This window comes from Esox lucius, chromosome 9 (assembly GCF_011004845.1).
Source record: "Esox lucius isolate fEsoLuc1 chromosome 9, fEsoLuc1.pri, whole genome shotgun sequence".
Lineage (NCBI taxonomy): Eukaryota > Metazoa > Chordata > Actinopteri > Esociformes > Esocidae > Esox > Esox lucius.
The window spans coordinates 10,304,818-10,322,163 of record NC_047577.1 but is presented as its reverse complement, the minus strand read 5'-3'; positions in this window follow the sequence as shown (position 1 = coordinate 10,322,163).

Here is a 17,346-nt window from a genome sequence, read left to right as displayed (position 1 = left end):
ATGACGTCTCATCACCTGGACAACACCAAAAACATTAAATCCAATCTGATCTCACCATGAATTTGACTGCCTGGAATTGACATTGCCTTTGTGTCCAAGGGTAAGCGGTCAAAGGTCAACACAAGGGCACACACACAAAGACGGACGCGCACTCACACACACACCCAGAGATAATATAAATGAGAGTTTCAAGTGCCACACCTGTAGTGAAAGTTCAAGACCAGGTCAGATAATGTTTTGTGCGGTTATAAGATTTACTGCTACAGCACCATAGGTGGCTATTAAAATGACTTGCCAGTTGAGATTGATATTGACAGAAGGACAGAAGGATTGCATAGGGCCATCCTTTGGGTTGTTTCTCCCAGAAGAAAGAAAGGGGAAGAAAATCTGGCCCAGTTTGAATACTCTGGGACGTTCACACGATGACCAGTATTCTTGTTTTTGCCTTTTGATTATTTGTACCTTGCATATGTGCACGTTTGTTGGAATTGTGGCTTGCAAAAAAGAATAAATAATATATATATATATAAATATATATGTGTGTGTGTGTGTATGTTTGTGTGCGTATATGTATTTGTGTGCTTCTCCATTTCAGCCATGGAGAAGAGCTCTGTGTTGACATGAGAAATGACTTACAGAACACAGAAAGATCCTGAAGAATGTGCCGTTATGTCAGTGAAACCGAGGAGCTGTTGAGCAGATTTCACTTTGTGACGTGACAAGAGATGAAAGTTAGACTCCTTCCCCCACCCCCTTCCTCTAACTCCTTTCCACACCCTCTTTCTCCCTCCCTCAACTCCTGCCATTTCTCACCATCTCCAAGGCAACCTGCAAAATAGCATCTCAGCTGTGCCTCTCCGGTGGAATGTGTTTTCAGGAAGCTTCTGGCATTTGCCACGCAGCGATGTGAATATGACACTGAACAGGCTGATCTCCTGATCGCACCGAGCGGCTCTCCTAACACCAGCCCCACCAATTGTCTTTGTCTTGGAAGCAGAATGTTGGGTTGTTTTAAACACTCTCTTTTGCTCTCTTTAGGGTATCTGATTTGTTTGGTTTGGATCTGTTTCCGTTTCTCACTAACCCTGTGTTCCTGTTTGTGAGTGAACCCGTGGGCTTGGGAACTGGGAACTGAGTTGGGGGGCCAGACCTGCTGGGGTGTCCCTCCATCACCTTCCCTCCCGACCCTACGCTCGCCATCCCGCCCTGCCAAGATGTCGTAAAGAACCGGTCAGTGGAGTTCAAAGCGGTGGCTACGTAAAGAGGTTCGGCCCCAAATGTTCCCTCAGCCCTGACGGATGACTGTTGATTGTGACGGGTGTGTGTTTATTTAGGGGGGGGGGGGGGGGGGGGGGTGAATGACAGCAATAAACGCCAATACGTCACTCTCTTTGTGACAGAGGGCATCCCAGTTATTTATGACCTCAGGGTCTTTTAATTACATTGGAAAACACTGGTGATTGCTCTATGCAGCTTAAATGAAGGGCTATACCGTGGTTTGGTATGGTAAGCACGCGTGTGACCTGGAGAGCATTCATTAGGGACAAAAAATAACCAAACTGGAAGTACCATGTTTGACTTGTTCAGTAGCATTCACTGTGGGCGGCTGACCAAATTACAGAAGAGTTTACTTCTGTGTGGCAAAGATTAGTCAGGTAAAAACAAAAAAGGCAAAAAAAAAATTGCTTTGCTACACGTTTTGTTGCGGCATGTGCTAATTAATGCATCAAAGAAGTGGTTTGGTAACAAGAGTTTTCCTTTGGTCAAAGACATGCTCCATCTCGACTTCACCCAAACATCCACATCCCCAAAGACCTCTTCAGCCACAGATTCCTCCTTCAATCCGTCCTGGAGAAAAGTAACGATTAGAACAGCCGTTCCCATTTGTCAGTTCATCTATAAGGGATGGATTTACAATGATTTTCCACCTTTAGCCCCCCCCCTGTCAACCACACAGCTGTGGAGTCCTGGTGCTGTGAATGAATGGATCTAAACATGGTTAGAAACGCAGAGTCAAAAACAACTAGGACTGTCTCAATAACAGCCCTGTCATCTCCATAGCAGAAGGGTAGTGTGTGGTGTCGGTGTGTTAATGTGCAAACGTGGACCTGTGTGTGTGTGTATGCATGTGTGTGTTTGCGCGCGTGTGTGTGTGTGTGACGCTCTGCCCCCTCAACACAGACCTGTTAGCTGCTGACGGATGCTAAGGCTTTGCCCTGGGGCTGCCCAGCTCTCTGCGTAGTGTGTGTGTGTGTTTGCGTGGCATCTGTTCACTGCTACGCTAGATGGTTGCAGGAGGCTGTGGGCGTTGGGGGGAGGGGGGGGGGGTGGGTGTTGTTAGGCTGCGTGCCTGAATTCCTTTGGAGGCTATTGATAAACTTTAGAAAGATTTCTTTGAATTGAATATTCTCTGTGCCTAGTTATGCCCTGGTATGTGTGCTGCGTTTGAAAACAAGTGTGAGCCTGAAGAGTGACTGGATTATAGTAAATCAGCCTTTCTATCAGCCCCACTCCTCCATCCCTCTCCCTTCGATCTCTTACGCCCCCTTCTCACTCTCCCCTCTATTATCGTTTCCAATCTGTCTGTCTTTCTACTCTTTCTTGTTTCTTCTGCTTGTATGAACTGAAAAGGTCACAAGGGAGAGGTCAACAGGGAGTGTCATAACCTGGCTCTCACACACATTGTGACAGACATTGAGACATGGAGTCCACACGTTTGGTTTGAAGTCTCTTTGCTTTTCCTTTCATCCTTCTCCTCTTCTTCCAATCCTGTTTCCCCCTATCTCGGTCCGGTCCTCCTATTCTCTCTCTTCTTTTTTTTTTTTTTTTTTTTACTTTTCTCCAATCCACTTCAGTCCAACAATGTGTAATCTTTTTCAGTCCAACAATGTGTAATCTCTGTTCCCAGCCAAGTGTCCTGCTACATTGACCTTTTGATCACCTCACACATTCACTCTTGCTCTGTTTTCATAGCCCTCTGGTTAAAAAAAAAAAGTGGATGACATCATATGTAGGTGGTCATGTGAAAACACTGGATAAGGTGGGACTGGTGTGTGAAAATAAATACGGCAGTGAAAGGACTTTGATCAGACCTATGGGCGTGTTTTTGTTTCGTTCAATTCAACCGTTTCATTTCACGCTAAAATGTGTCCGGTGCGGTGTGTTTTGGTAAGATTTAAAACATTGTTGAGCGTCGCTAAGCAGGCGGCTGAAATGGAAGCCCCAGGCTGTTCTCCTCCCTCAGCACTGTCACACTGATCCCTTCACCTGGTCCCGAATGCCACCATATTTCCTAGTGAACTACTTCTGATGGGCTCTGGTGAAATGTAGGGCATAATATGGGGAGTAGGGAGACATTTTGGAGGCAGGCTGTGTGTGTGTGCGTGTGTGTGTGTTGATAGCTAAACCTTTTTCACAGTCGGCTGCTTTTTCACTCATTCTGTCATGTCAATGTTATCCTATAGGTGGTGCTATGCCCTCAGATCCAAGGCCAGTGTTTAGAGCGGATGGGTACTTCAGCGAGCTGAAGCTAAGTTCTGCGTACGTCTTTCTGCGGCGACGACCAACAGATTAAGTAGGAATCTAATGGATATATAGTATCTCACAAAACTGAGTACACCCCTCACATTTTTGTAAATATTTGAGTAAATCTTTTCATCTGACAACAATGAGGAAATGACACTTTGCTACAATGTAGTGAGTGTACCGCTTCTATAACAGTGTAAATTTGCTGTCCCCTCAAAATAATTCAACACACAGCCGGTGTCATGTGACTCATTAGTGTTGCAGAGTCTCAGGTGTGAATGGGGAGCAGGTGTGTTAAATTTGGTGTCATCACTCTCACCCTCCCTCATACTGGTCACTGGAAGTTCAACATGGCACCTCATGGCAAATAACTCTCTGAGGATCTGAAAAAAGGAAGGTGGAGGAGCGCAAGGTCTCTAACATCCACCAGCTCCATAATGTCATCACGGAGGAGTGGAAGAGGACTCCAGTGGCAACCTGTGAAGCTCTGATGAACTCCATGCCCAAGAGGCAGTGCTGGAAAATTATGGTGGCCATACAAAATATTGACACTTTGGGCCCAATTTGGACATTTTCACTTAGGGGTGTACTCACTTTTGTTGCCAGCGGTTTAGACATTAATGGCTGTGTGTTGTGTTATTTTGAGGGGACAGAAAATGTTTACTATTATACAAGCTGTATACTCACTACTTTACATTGTAGCAAAGTGTCATTTCTTCAGTGTATAATAAAAAATATAAATATTTACAAAAATGTGAGGGGTGTACTCCCTTTTGAGAGATACTGTGTATATTCAGTGCTTGTGACTGTGCTTGCGTCAAAGAATAAAGTATGCAGAGGCAAGAACACACACACGCACGCAGCGTTTTATGTACACACCCAAACACACACACTCAGACACACGCACATAGATGCTAGGAGGAGAACCAAAAGGACCACAAGCTCAGTTACAGCATGGCTCAAAAGGACCACAAGCTCAGTTATGGCCAGGCCCATGGCAGCCACCCCAATCAGGGCCGCCACTGCGGAACCGCCGGGGCCCAGGAGAACCTTCACTGTTGACTCTGTAGATGAGGTGACACAACGCGGCCACACAAAGACGGCCTTTCTCCACGCTTCATTTAAATACCACGCTGTCCGCAAAACTAACATGGAGCGAGTTGGTTGGGAAACTGAGAAAAAACCCTGATACATTAAAATGTAATGGTACTGGAAATGGCCTAATAATGTATCTGAAGATTTCCTGTACTGAAAATGTCTTCCAGTGTTATAAAATGTGTAACCCTAAATGTATTTTAATAGTGCTTTATTTATAGGTACATGGTTCTAGTCTGTACTGTTAGTGTTGTTTGAGAGAGAGAGAGAGAGAGAGAGAGAGAAAGAGACACACACACACACACACACTTGACCAAACACACACACAGACACAAACCAAACACATCCGGGCATACCACACACAGTAGAAACAGCTCACCTGGATCATGAGGTTGACCCCACTGAACCCCTGATATATTCTGCCCCTTAGGTCAAGGGTCATTCAGGGAGGCGGAGATACTGTAGATGGTGAGGAACCGGGGATCCAGGGTCGGGTCATCCCCTTGGGTCAGGTTGTCGACTCCTTGACGGGCCGACCAGGTCCTCAGGCAAGGCGTTTTACAGCAGCGCTACAACAGCTTTAAAGAAGCACAAACTGACCTCAATGAAAGGCTTCAGTGGACTGAAAGGAAACCCCTGAATAGGTAATTATACAGAGATGTGTGTATCTGGCTTGGGCCAGAAGGTGATGGCTATTACTGCTTCAGGTTAGATTAAGGGACGTTTTTTGGCAGGGAGGGGGGGGGGGCTGTGTGGGGGATTAGAATCTAGAGCAAGTGTCTTCAGCTATGCAGCTTTAACCTTTGTCCTCCAAGTGTCTCTCCTTTCGACTCCCCATTCAAGACAATGGAATGGTCAGGTTATTTTTCACCTAACAGCCTTTATCACTTCTGTTTTCTTCCCCCTGCCTCTCTTTCTGTCCCCCCCATCTTTCTCCTTCCATCTTTTTCTAACTCCCTCCCACTCCCACTCCACCTCTCTGTCTGTCTTTATTGGTCCTCTCTCCGTCACTGTCCTTCTCTCTCCGTATCTCCCTCCGCATTCTCACCGTACTCTCTCGTCCCCCTCGCCATCTCAACTTTCAGACTTGACATTCTTGCGTCTCGCGGGGTTGATTGTTCAAAGCGTATTTCACTCGGGCCTGTTCTCTATTTAGAAACAGAGTCAAATGTTCTGTGGTTTGCCAAAAGGGTTTTCACCAGGGAACGTTTTCACATTACGATAAAAATCCACAAATCCGGAGCCTTTAAAGTAGCTATGCGGATACAATCCCCCATAGCAATTAAAATTAGGAACAAGGGTGTGTGTGTGTGTGTGTGTGTGTGTGCGTGTGTGTGTGTGTGTGTGGGACCAGAAGGATCCAGAAGAGTCCCAACGCAGACCACCCACCCTCCAACGAATAACCCAGGAAAGGACCGGTTTTCCCAAAACAATCTCTTCCTAAACATCCCCATTTATTCCCAGCCGGTGGGTCCGTTCTGCTTGTTATCCCACCGGACGCGCAGGCGGTACCTGGAGTGAATGAGCCCGTCTGGGAACGCTCTGGAAAACCACTCCATCTTTGGGATATTCAGTGTTCATTATCGTCCAGCTAAAAACGCCCTATAAAAGGAATTTTGGATGAGTGCGATGTAGACTGGCGTCAACGGAGCCTGAGCTCTGTTGGTTGTTTAAATATATGTGTTTCCTTATTAATTACCCAATCAGAGCAAGAGCGCTTTCCGTATGATAGAGGGGCGGAGGTCCTTCAAACATAGCCAAGAAAATATCCTCTATCTGATCAGGCGTTAGAGGCAAATCTCGGGCTCTGATTGGTCGAAACCGCTTCCTTTAGTACCGTGAGTCACCAGTTTTATCAAGATGGAGGGGTCAACGACTACCACCCTCTAATTTGTAAAACCAGTCCTCTCCCACACAAATCTAACCACCAGTTCCCAGGAAGTTTGTCCCGTATCTCTCCATCTCCTCTAACACAAAGACCCTGATGGACCTCCCTTGACTCCAGACTCAAAGCCCAGGTAAAGCCTGGGGCCCCAGCCCCCTCACCTCCCGGCCCAGCCCGTCCATTCCCTGGAGTGGTCGTTCAGCTATGTGGCCTACCGGCAGCTACTCTCCAGTTACAGGTCAGCCTGTGCTATTGATTCTCATTCTGTAAATGTCCATTCTAAATTCTTTCCTCTGGCCTTTTTCCTCCGTGACCCAGAAAGCGGAACGCCATGAAGTGTTCAAGGAGATTTACATCAGTTTAACTTTAGAGTGCCTTATAAGCCGACTTTTAGTACTCATATTTATACTACCACAGAAGAGTTTTCACGTCTGCCAAATCTTTGAGAAAATTATTTTTATTGTTCATTTGTTTTACTTTACACATATTCAACATGATCCACCCCTCAGAATGTTATTTACTGGATGACCCATGACTGGACAAAGCATACAGACACATATTCATGTTCACTCTCCTCGAGTCTTCTCCTCGGTGACTTTTGAACCTCATTGGCCAAGAAATACGAAGAACAGAAGAATTAGCTGACGTCCTGTCTTGTCCTCCACCTCTTTTAACGTCCACCTCTTTTCTCTTTCTCTCTTCCCAGGGGACCTGGAAAAGCTTTCACATTGTTTTCTTTGCCTGGGGAGGTAAGGACCACAGTTCTTGACAGGTCGGACAGTTTCTTGTCTCTTCTCAAGCACTTCACATACCAAATGGCGACATAAGCCATTACAGCTGTGTGCGTGTGTGTGTGTGTGTGTGTGTGTGTGTGTCGGTGGGGTTCAGTAGTACTGCCAAAACACAGAACTTGGCAGAATAATACCTCAGGTGAAGAGTTCTGTCCACAGATGAAGCTGTAAAAGCATGGTAGAGTCATGCCACTTCTGTTTAAGTCCATTGACCCTTGTCTTGTGTAATGACCACAGAGCCGCGTCCCAAATGACACCATATCGCCTGTGTGGTGCGACACTTTCAATCACGACTCCGGTCAAACGCTGTGCACTGTATAGGACACAGGATCCCATTTGGGACACTTCCTAGGGGGAGCTAGTATATCTCTGCATTTCATGTTGCCGACCCCCTGCCATGTTCCTTACAATGGACACAGTTGTTAAAGTTGGCATGGTGACCCCAAAGGGATGAATTGACAGGTGGGTGTCTGTGTAATGGTTGGCATGGTGATAGATTGGTGTGTATGAAAGGGTTGGCACTGTGACAGACTGGTGTGTCTGTAAAGGTTGGCATGGTGAAAGACTGGTGTGTATGTAATCGTTGGCGTGGTGATAGATTGTTGTGTATGTAAGGGTTGGCATGGTGATTGATTGGTCTTTATGTAATCGTTGGCGTGGTGAGAGATTGGTGTGTATGTAAGGGTTGGCATGGTGATAGATTTGGTGTGTATGTAATCGTTGGCGTGGTGATAGATTGGTGTGTATGTAAGAGTTGGCACAGTGATTGATAGGTGTGTAAGGGTTGGCAATTTGACTTTGGAGAAGATTGTAGATGGACTTCTACACCTCCTCTTCCTCTGCCCTTCAAACCACATAATTTTCATGTCTGGGCTTATTCTTTGGATTATTGTCTTGCTGGCTGATCCACTCACTCCCAAGTTCCAACCACCTGGCAGAGGAAAGCAGGTCTTTGGTAAAATGCACTAGTACTTGGTAAAGTTCATGAATTTTATTGAGAGTGCAAATCATTTAGCATTTGACTGTATCTTAGTGCTTAGTGCATCTTTGCACCTCAGGTAATTGAAGGGCTCTTGGAGGATCCTTTAAAGGTTACAAGCTGCAACAGGTTCCTGGAGCTGAACTCTGTAGTGGAGTGGAGATGTGGCTTAGTTGTGGCGCCATTTTAAGAGACCGTTTAAGATAAAGTTCAAGATACAGTTTAAGGCAAATTTTAAGATACTGTTTAAGATAAAGTTCAAGATACAGTTTAAGGCAAATTTTAAGATACAGTTTAAGATAAAGTTCAAGGTACAGTTTAAGGCAAAGTTTAAGATACAGTTCAAGATTAAGTTCAAGGTACAGTTTAAGACAAGGTTTAAGATGTAGTCTCTTGACTGCATGGTGAAGCAAATGTTAATGTTGCATGTTGACAGTTGATTAGCTGCAATGAGGCTAACATCCCTATGGGTTTCTAAACCAGGGAAAATTATTAATTCATTACATCAGCCATGTTAGTATTAAACATATTTGTAGAATTTGTAACGAAAACAACAGCATACAAACAGCATACAACATTTTTATTTTAGCCCCTTCCACTTTCCTCTTTTGTGATATCCAAAAAGTGCATCTCCCATAGAAACACGTGAATAAATATTCTTCTGTGTGAAAGTGGGACTACCACAAAACAACTACCAAACGCAGATAATCAGGGTGGCCAACGGAGGGGCCCAGAGTTAAGAGCGATAGTGGGGAGGAAGATGAAGAAGATGAAGGAGGACACACCGTTTCGATGGCTTGGGTCCCAGAGACACATCTGTCTAGAGCTTCAGGTCCCGGCACGGAGGCGCGTGGCCAGGAATCATGGCATCGCTACAGCAGCTCCGGTAGCTTTGCCAAAACGCCAGATCCCTCCCAGTCACCTCAGACTAGTAGAAATAACGACTAAACGCACATTGATCTTCTCGTAACGTGAACCGGGCGTTAACATGGCCTGGCGTTGTTCTTATGTAGTGCCAACACTCACACGCGCACACACCGTGAGATATGCATCTCAGTCACAGAAACCTTTTTCTCAATGTAGCGGCTACCAGCTAAAACAGCGCTGTTTAGTTCCTGACAGAACACAAGAGTGTTAATTTCTCTTCTATATTATTTTGTCTTTTCCACTTCTGTCCATGAAATACGACATCGCTATATGGCCAAATGATGCTATTAACTGTTGCCCAAAAAAATATGTATACAGAGATAAGAAGGGACAGACAGCTATGACATCTGATTTCTTTATCTTCATTTAAAGTTACTCTAGGTCCATACCCATAATCAACATTGATCGTACGTATCAATAAACTCCTGAACCTAACCCTAAGTTTTTATTATAATAATTTGTATACACAGCCACATGTTCATAATATCAGACAAGGTTTCCCCAACGTTGCTCCATCCTTTATTTTCCGAGCCCTTCTGTGTGTGTCCTGGTCTTTCATCAACACACATCATGACAACAAAGAACGTCCATCCACAAGACGCCTCAGCTTCAAAACGGAACACAGTCACCATCAAACGTCAAGCCTTGTTTACGTTTTCACATTGTTAAAGCCGCTGTGCTCCTCTTCTTTGTTCGAAAAGTCCCCCCCCCCCCCCCCTCCGCCTTTCTCCACCCCTCCGCCCCGTCCCCCCCGCTCAACCCCTCCTGTCGATGGAGAGGCTATAGGATCAAACAGCAGCGAGCCGAAGTGAAGAGAGGACTACTGTCTATCTTTCCTGTCTCCCCTAAAGGCCCTGGTGTGTGCGTGAGCTCGCACGCTGCGTGTGTGCGCGCGCGTGTGTGTGCGTGTGTGGGAGCAGCAAAGTGTCTTTCATGTCTCCCTAAGCCTATGAAGATTAAGACACAGAGACATAACAGAGACTGCAATAAAGTCTGTGGGCTGCATGGGCTCGCCTTCAGGGCACGCAGAGGAGGCTGCTGGTTGGTGTGCACGTGTGGCCACGTTTGTGTGTGTGTGTGCGTGTGTTGGTGGCGGGGGCGGTGTTTGCTGACAGGGCAATGATTGGTGTCCTCTCCCTTTGTTTGGGTAAGATGCCCCTCTCCTCCTCCCTTGACCCCCCGTGTGTGAAAGCGCCTGGGTGGAATCTCGTCCCTGTACGCAGGGCAAGCTGGCACCGGACTGGCGGACAAAACCAGAGGTCAGGGGTCGCAGCCGAAGGCCAAAGTTTAAGAGGAGAGACCTGATGTGGAAATGGATGAAAAGAATGACATTTCTCAGTACCTTCCCGGAATCTTTTTTGAGGTATCGCCTCTTGTGCCTTCCTTCGTTGTCTGAGTAACAGAGCTTTACTTTATCTGATGTGTGCAAGTAACGGACATTCATCTACGCAGACAAGATCCTGCCACTGGAAGGTTGTGCTGTTCTGACCTCCACTTTCTTCCTCCCCTTTTCTGTTTCAAGTTGGGGAGATTGACAAAGAGAAGATAGATGTCTTTCTTCTTTCTCCTGCCTTCTCTTTAGTCCTGTGCGTTGTCAGAGGAGAGGGAGAGGGTTTACGGGTGGCTATTGAGCGGAGGACTGTGGGTCCATTTGGCTCGCTTTTGTGAGACTTCAGTGAAGCATGATCCTCACAAGAACCTTTGGTGACTCGATCAGTAGCAGATGCAGGTTGAGATAAGCACACCGACGCTGTGACTTTAATTTGAGCAGGTTTCTCAAAGCAGAACAATTTCATAGTCAAGTGGATTAAGATCAGTGGACATTATTGTTGAGGTTGATAGATTATTCTTGTCAAGGGAAAATAACAAACTAAAGGAAAATTGTCAAATTAAAAGATTGGACCTGTTGTTCACTTCTCTTCTATTAGAAAAATATCAAGATCAAGCCATTGTATCTCTATCTATCTCTGTATCTCTATCTCCACTGATTACAGGAAAGGGAGACAAGGTGTTGCTTGATTCAACAGTTTGATTGCTGTTAATTTTCTCAAATGTTTGAAATGTCATTTTAAAGGGGGTGATGGCATCGTCGTGAACAGGCATTGTTTGAAGTTACCACAAAATAGCCACGTTGTGCCTAGGAAGGATGCGTGGTGTCACTCCAGTGCGTGTGTGTGTGTGGTGTGCATCTAAGCTCGTGAACACGCACGCACGTGTGTTTGACAATACACCCCAGGCTAGTGATCAGCATGTCAGCCTCTAAGAATTTGGCCCCGGAGAACACTTAGACCTTTTCTATTAGTTCATCCATTCAAACTCTGTGAAGAGTTCTGTTTGTCCATTCATTCATACTCCGTGAAGAGTTCTGTTGTGTCCCTTCACTAAACGAGCCTAATGTTTTGAGGCTCTGTCTGAGTCAACGCGGTGCCAGAAAAGACAGTCTCTCGCTCCGGTGTCCGTTTATGCATGCCTACCCCTCCCTGGCTTTCATCTGCCCTCCTCATCCTCCTTCAATCTCCAGAAAAAACTTGATTTCCTCCTCAGCGAGATTCATTACTCAAGCGTGTGTAATTCCACCAGTGAAAAGCTCAAACCCGGGTCAGAACTTTGTAAGTAGTTAATGACGGTGCTATAGTATCTCTCACCAGGTCAAAATCATTTTCACAACAACAGCAAACAGCATGTATGTATATGCTTTAATCACCTCCTAACTTTCTTGGAGCTTTTATGCTCTCTCAAGTGTCATGTCATCCAAATGGCTCAGAGTGACTAATGGACCTTATTGCCAACCCAGCCCATGCTTCGACCTCTGGATGTGATTCATGTATACAGGTGCTGGTCATAAAATTAGAATATCATCAAAAAGTTGATTCATGTCAGTAATTCCATTCAAAAAGTGAAACTTGTATATTATATTTATTCATTACACACAGGCTGATATATTTCAAATGTTTATTTCATTTAATTGTGATGATTATAACTGACAACTAATGAAAATCCCAAATTCAGTATCTCTGAAAATTAGAATATTACTTAAGACCAATACAAAAAAAGGCTTTTTAGAAATGTTGGCCAACTGAAAAGTATGAACATGTAAAGTATGAGCATGTACAGCACTCAATACTTAGTTGGGGCTCCTTTTGCCTGAATTACTGCAGCAATGCGGTGTGGCATGGAGTCGATCAGTCTGTGGCACTGCTCAGGTGTTATGAGAGCCCAGGTTGCTCTGATAATGGCCTTCAGCTCTTCTGTATTGTTGGGTCTGGCGTATCGCATCTTCCTCTTCACAATACCCCATAGATTTTCTATAGAGTTAAGGTCAAGCGAGTTTGCTGGCCAATTAAGAACAGGGATACCATGGCCCTTAAACCAGGTAATGGGACCTTGATTTCCAAAGGAAATGCTAAATTTACTTTCATCAGAGAACATAACTCAGCAGCAGTCCAGTCCTTTTTGTCTTTAGCCCAGGCGAGACGCTTCTGACGCTGTGTCTTGTTCAAGAGTGGCTTGACACAAGGAATGTGACAGCTGAAACCCACGTCTTGCATATGTCTGAGCGTGGTGGTTCTTGAATCACTGACTCCAGCTGCAGTCCTCTCTATGTGAATCTCCCCCACATGTTTGAATGGGTTTTGTTTCACAATCCTCTCCAGGGTGCGGTTATCCCTATTGCTTGTACACTTTTTTCTACCACATCTTTTCCTTCCCTTCGCCTCTCTATTAATGTGCTTGGACACAGAGCAGGATCATTGCTCTGTGAACAGCCAGACTCTTTAGCTATGACCTTTTGTGTCTTGCCCTCCCTGTGCAAGGTGTCAATGGTTGTCTTTTGGACAGCTGTCAAGTCAGCAGTCTTCCCCATGATTGTGTTGCCTAAAGAACTAGACTGAGAGACCATTTAAATGCTTTTGCAGGTGTTTTGGGTTAATTAGCTGATTAGAGTGTGGCACCAGGTGTCTTCAAAATGGAACCTTTTTACAATATTAAAATTTTCTGAGATACTGAATTTGGGGTTTTCATTAGTTGTCAGTTATAATCTTCAAAATTAAAAGAAATAAACACTTGAAATATATCAGTCTGTGTGGAATGAATGTATACATTATACAAGTTTCACTTTTTGAATGGAATTACTGAAATAAATCAACTTTTTGATGATATTCAAATTTTATGACATATAGGCTTGTTTAAATGGGATCTGTCTGTGTGGCCTTTTTCCATCACTCTGGACTTTACAGTGAACTTTCATCATAGTTGGCAATAATATGGGCTTTATATGGAGTTTTTTTTCTACCAGTTAAGCACCAGCTAGCTGTTAACTAAACTCAATCTGGCTTCATCCCAGAATTGTGCCCTTTTCACAAAATAGTGCCCTCCTTTGCCCAGAGCCCTATGGACCCCAGGACGCACTATGTAGTGAATAGCATGCAATTTGGGAAGCAGATGTTGGCTCTTAATGGCTTCTGAAGATAATGAAAATGTGTGTGTGTGTGTGTGTGTGTGTGTGGGGGGGGGGGGGTTAGGGGCTAGGGACCACAGTGAAGCATCGCAGGCCGCAGTGTGATAGACTGATGGACTTGGCTTACCGCATCACTCATACATCACAGTCCGTGACCTGTTACCCAGGCAGCCAATGGGCAGCAGGGAGAGCATGAGACACGACAGCGGTGCGAATGGGATTGTCATGTAACGTGAAGCAATGCAGTGTCACGTGCGCGCAAACACACACACACACACACACACACAAACACACTCCGACCCCCAGCTGTTTGAGTGACTGGAGCCGACACGCAGCAAGTCCATCAAAAAGCACTTAGCGACCTACGGACGGAGCCTTTCATTTCTACTCCATTCTCTCCCCATCCTCTCTCCAGTCACTCTGTCAAAACAAGGCCACGGGCTCTTTGTCTGGTTGAAACAAACTCTAGCTGGGTATTTCCACCGGCTTCGCGGGCCCACCGAAGACAATGGCTGCCGCGGTGTTGAAGTGATTCAAACAGGAATGAGGCGTAGATGTTTTAGTGTAGGTGGCGTGTGCGTGGGGGTGCGCGTGTGAGCACGCGTGTGCGTGCGTGCGTGCGTGCCTGCGTGGGTGTGCGTGTTGTTGACAGCAGGAGCGTTTCTTAAAGTGTGTTGGGGGTTGTGGGAAGGACAGGAGGTGGGGGGGCTTTGAAAGCTTTAAGGAAGCTGAATAATAGTAATCAGGGAGGAGAAGGGGGAGGGGTCATGGTAAATGTGGGGGTGGGGTTTGGGATATTTGATAGAGATCAAGCTGCCGTTACCCTGAGGGTCCCTCTGTGACTCTATGAACAACCCATCCTGCTCCCTTTTCCCCGGCCGCTCCTCCCCTCCTCCCTTACTCCTCATCTTTTTCCAGACTTGGACCCTGCTGCTCCCCATTGTGTTTAGAGTAAGACCACCTCCCTCCCCTCTAATCCCCACTGCTCCCAGTTAGGTTTATTAAGTCACCTACTTAAAGGCCTTAGCCAGCTACACTTTCTTATTGTCCCGTGAGAGGACACAACTGACAGGAAAGAATGTCAATATTGATTTTCTTTTCTCATTCCTTATTTTTTCCTCATTTCATTCAGAAAAATATGCTGTGCTGTTTCTATTCATAGCATTTCTATGTTTCCCAACGTTCGATGAGTCAGCTGGCTGATTTCTGCAATCTTAGAATGCCAGGTCCGGATATGAAAAGCCGCTCATGGCTGTCATCCTGTGACATCATATCCTGTTGGTTTACCTACCCAATGCATTCCAGGCAGGAAGAAGGGGAGGAGGCAAGCACAGGAAATGGGTACATCAGTAAGGAGGAGTGAAATTGTTACGGTGGGTCAAAAAGCGACCTCTTGTAGTTCCACCTACGAGTTAGAAGAGCATGAGTTTCCATTTACGGTCTGTAAACAACATTATGTGGGTAAAGTAAGTCCCAGTGTCAAACAACAGCCTTTCTAACTGAGGCCTCCTCTCACCAAACCATACCGTCCTGTACATCACATCTGCACTTCCGAGGTTTTCCCCACAACTGTTCATCTTCTAGGTTTGATCATGGAATGCCGGTCCACGGTACTGTAACTGCTTATCTGGGGGGGGTAAGAGAGAGCACCGGTCAGCGGGAGGAGGACAGGATCATCCGGTCAGATGGTCACAGAATGACACCGTGGAGATGACCTGTTGACGCAGAGAGGACGAGAGGAGTCTGAGATGAAAGGAGAGGAAGGAGGAAAAGGAGAGATGAGGAGCTGGAGAGGAGACAATATGAGAACCTGTTGACATCATGTCATGGTATGTAGGAATGTCTGTCTGTCATTCTATAATGTATTCAGTCGTTTATTCAGTGGATTCCGCTCACTCTTTTTTCCCTTTCTTACTCTCTTAACCCAAGCTGACATCCCTGACTTTCGAGCTTGACCTTAACCCGGAGCAATTCAGGGTAAGAACAACAGCTTTTGATTCGTGGATATAGAACAGGGTGATGCTGTCAATCATGATGTTTGTCCAGTTCATTGTCTTTTGGCGATGTGGTCCTGTGCTGCCGTTTGGTTGGTCTTTTGGATTATGTGTTCCTGTGGTCTCAGTGAGGTGGTCTTTTGGTGATGTGTTCCTATGGTCTTAGTGAGGTGGTCTTTTGGTGATGTGTTCCTGTGCTCTCAGTGAGGTGGTCTTTTGGTGATGTGTTCCTATGGTCTTAGTGAGGTGGTCTTTTGGTGATGTGTTCCTGTGGTGCCCTTCATTTGGTGATGTGGTCCTGTGCTGCCCTTGAGTTGGTCGTTTGGTGATGTGTTCCTGTGCTGCCATTCAGTTGGTCTTTTGGTGATGTGTTCCCATGGTCTCAATGAGGTGGTCTTTTGGTGATGTGTTCCTGTGGTCTCAGTGAGGTGGTCTTTTGGTGATGTGGTCCTATGGTCTCTGAGCTGAAACCAGGGCTTAACCTTCCTATCCCACCAGTAGGATATAACATGGCAGAGATATTTCAGTTTTTAAATAAATTTACTCAAATTAAAATGACTTGTACTCTCTGTTGTTGGCTCTGGGCCCTTTTTCCCTTCCCAACTATCTCATACTCATGGGTTATTTCAAAGATCTCCTGGGGGGATTCATCATCACAGTGGCCCACCTGTGACTCCAAGATTTGAGTCTTAGATTCTGGAACGTGTTTTCTGGATGTGCATCAGCACCTACAGCTGTTTGTAATGAAGCTGTCATGACATGTTCAGAATCTTTTTTTTATTTTTATTTTTGCTGATTTACGCTTAAATATGACATGTCTTTCCAAGGTCCCTTGAATCCATGGGACCTTTGTAGGGGCTATAGAGATCTGACTACAATCGAGTTTTGGAAAATGGAAAACATAACAGCCTACCTTTTTACCTATTGTGCGTAGTCATGTCATTTTCAGTCATACCTGTTGTGAGGCAACAGCAGCACACAAACAAACCCATGATCAGAAGTGTGTATAAAACCATTTGAAGACATATTCCAGGGGAACAAAACGAGAAGCCGTTGCCTAAATAGTCACTTTAGAGATCAGAGTCATCATTACATTTTATTTTTATATTTACACTCGTAATTGGACATGAAAACAGGGAATAGAATAGTTGTTTTTGCTGAAACTGCGGTTGGGCCAGACTCACTTTATATTCCAGCAGTATATACGCTCCGGAGGCGGTAGCTCAGACCTCTTGGAAGCGCCACAGATGGTCAGTATCAGTAAGAAATACCAACTCACTGTAACCCCATACGTCTAGTTTTGGCTCTCTGCCTCCAACTCATTTGGCCAGACAAATAAAAAACGTTGAGACTCTCGGGTTCTCTCAGTGATCGTTTTCACCGTAAGCACAGTGCAGACGTCCCGGTCGTCTTGGTAAAGCCCCCCCCCCCCCCCCCCCCCCCCAGTTGCTAACGGGGGATCCCAAACCAAATCCAGAATATTGTCCTGTATGGTGAGAGGGGCAGTGACAGCCTCGTGTACTAAGGAAGATCAATGCCGTTACTGTGCTGCAGTCCGGCTCAGACCCAAGCCCTCTTTACTAAGTGGCATATTCATTACGTACGCTGTGGGATATATGTTCCTGACTCCAGGTCGTCCCTGAAATAGAGCCGGGATTCAGGTTACAGTGTTCAGGATTACATGTCCATGTGTG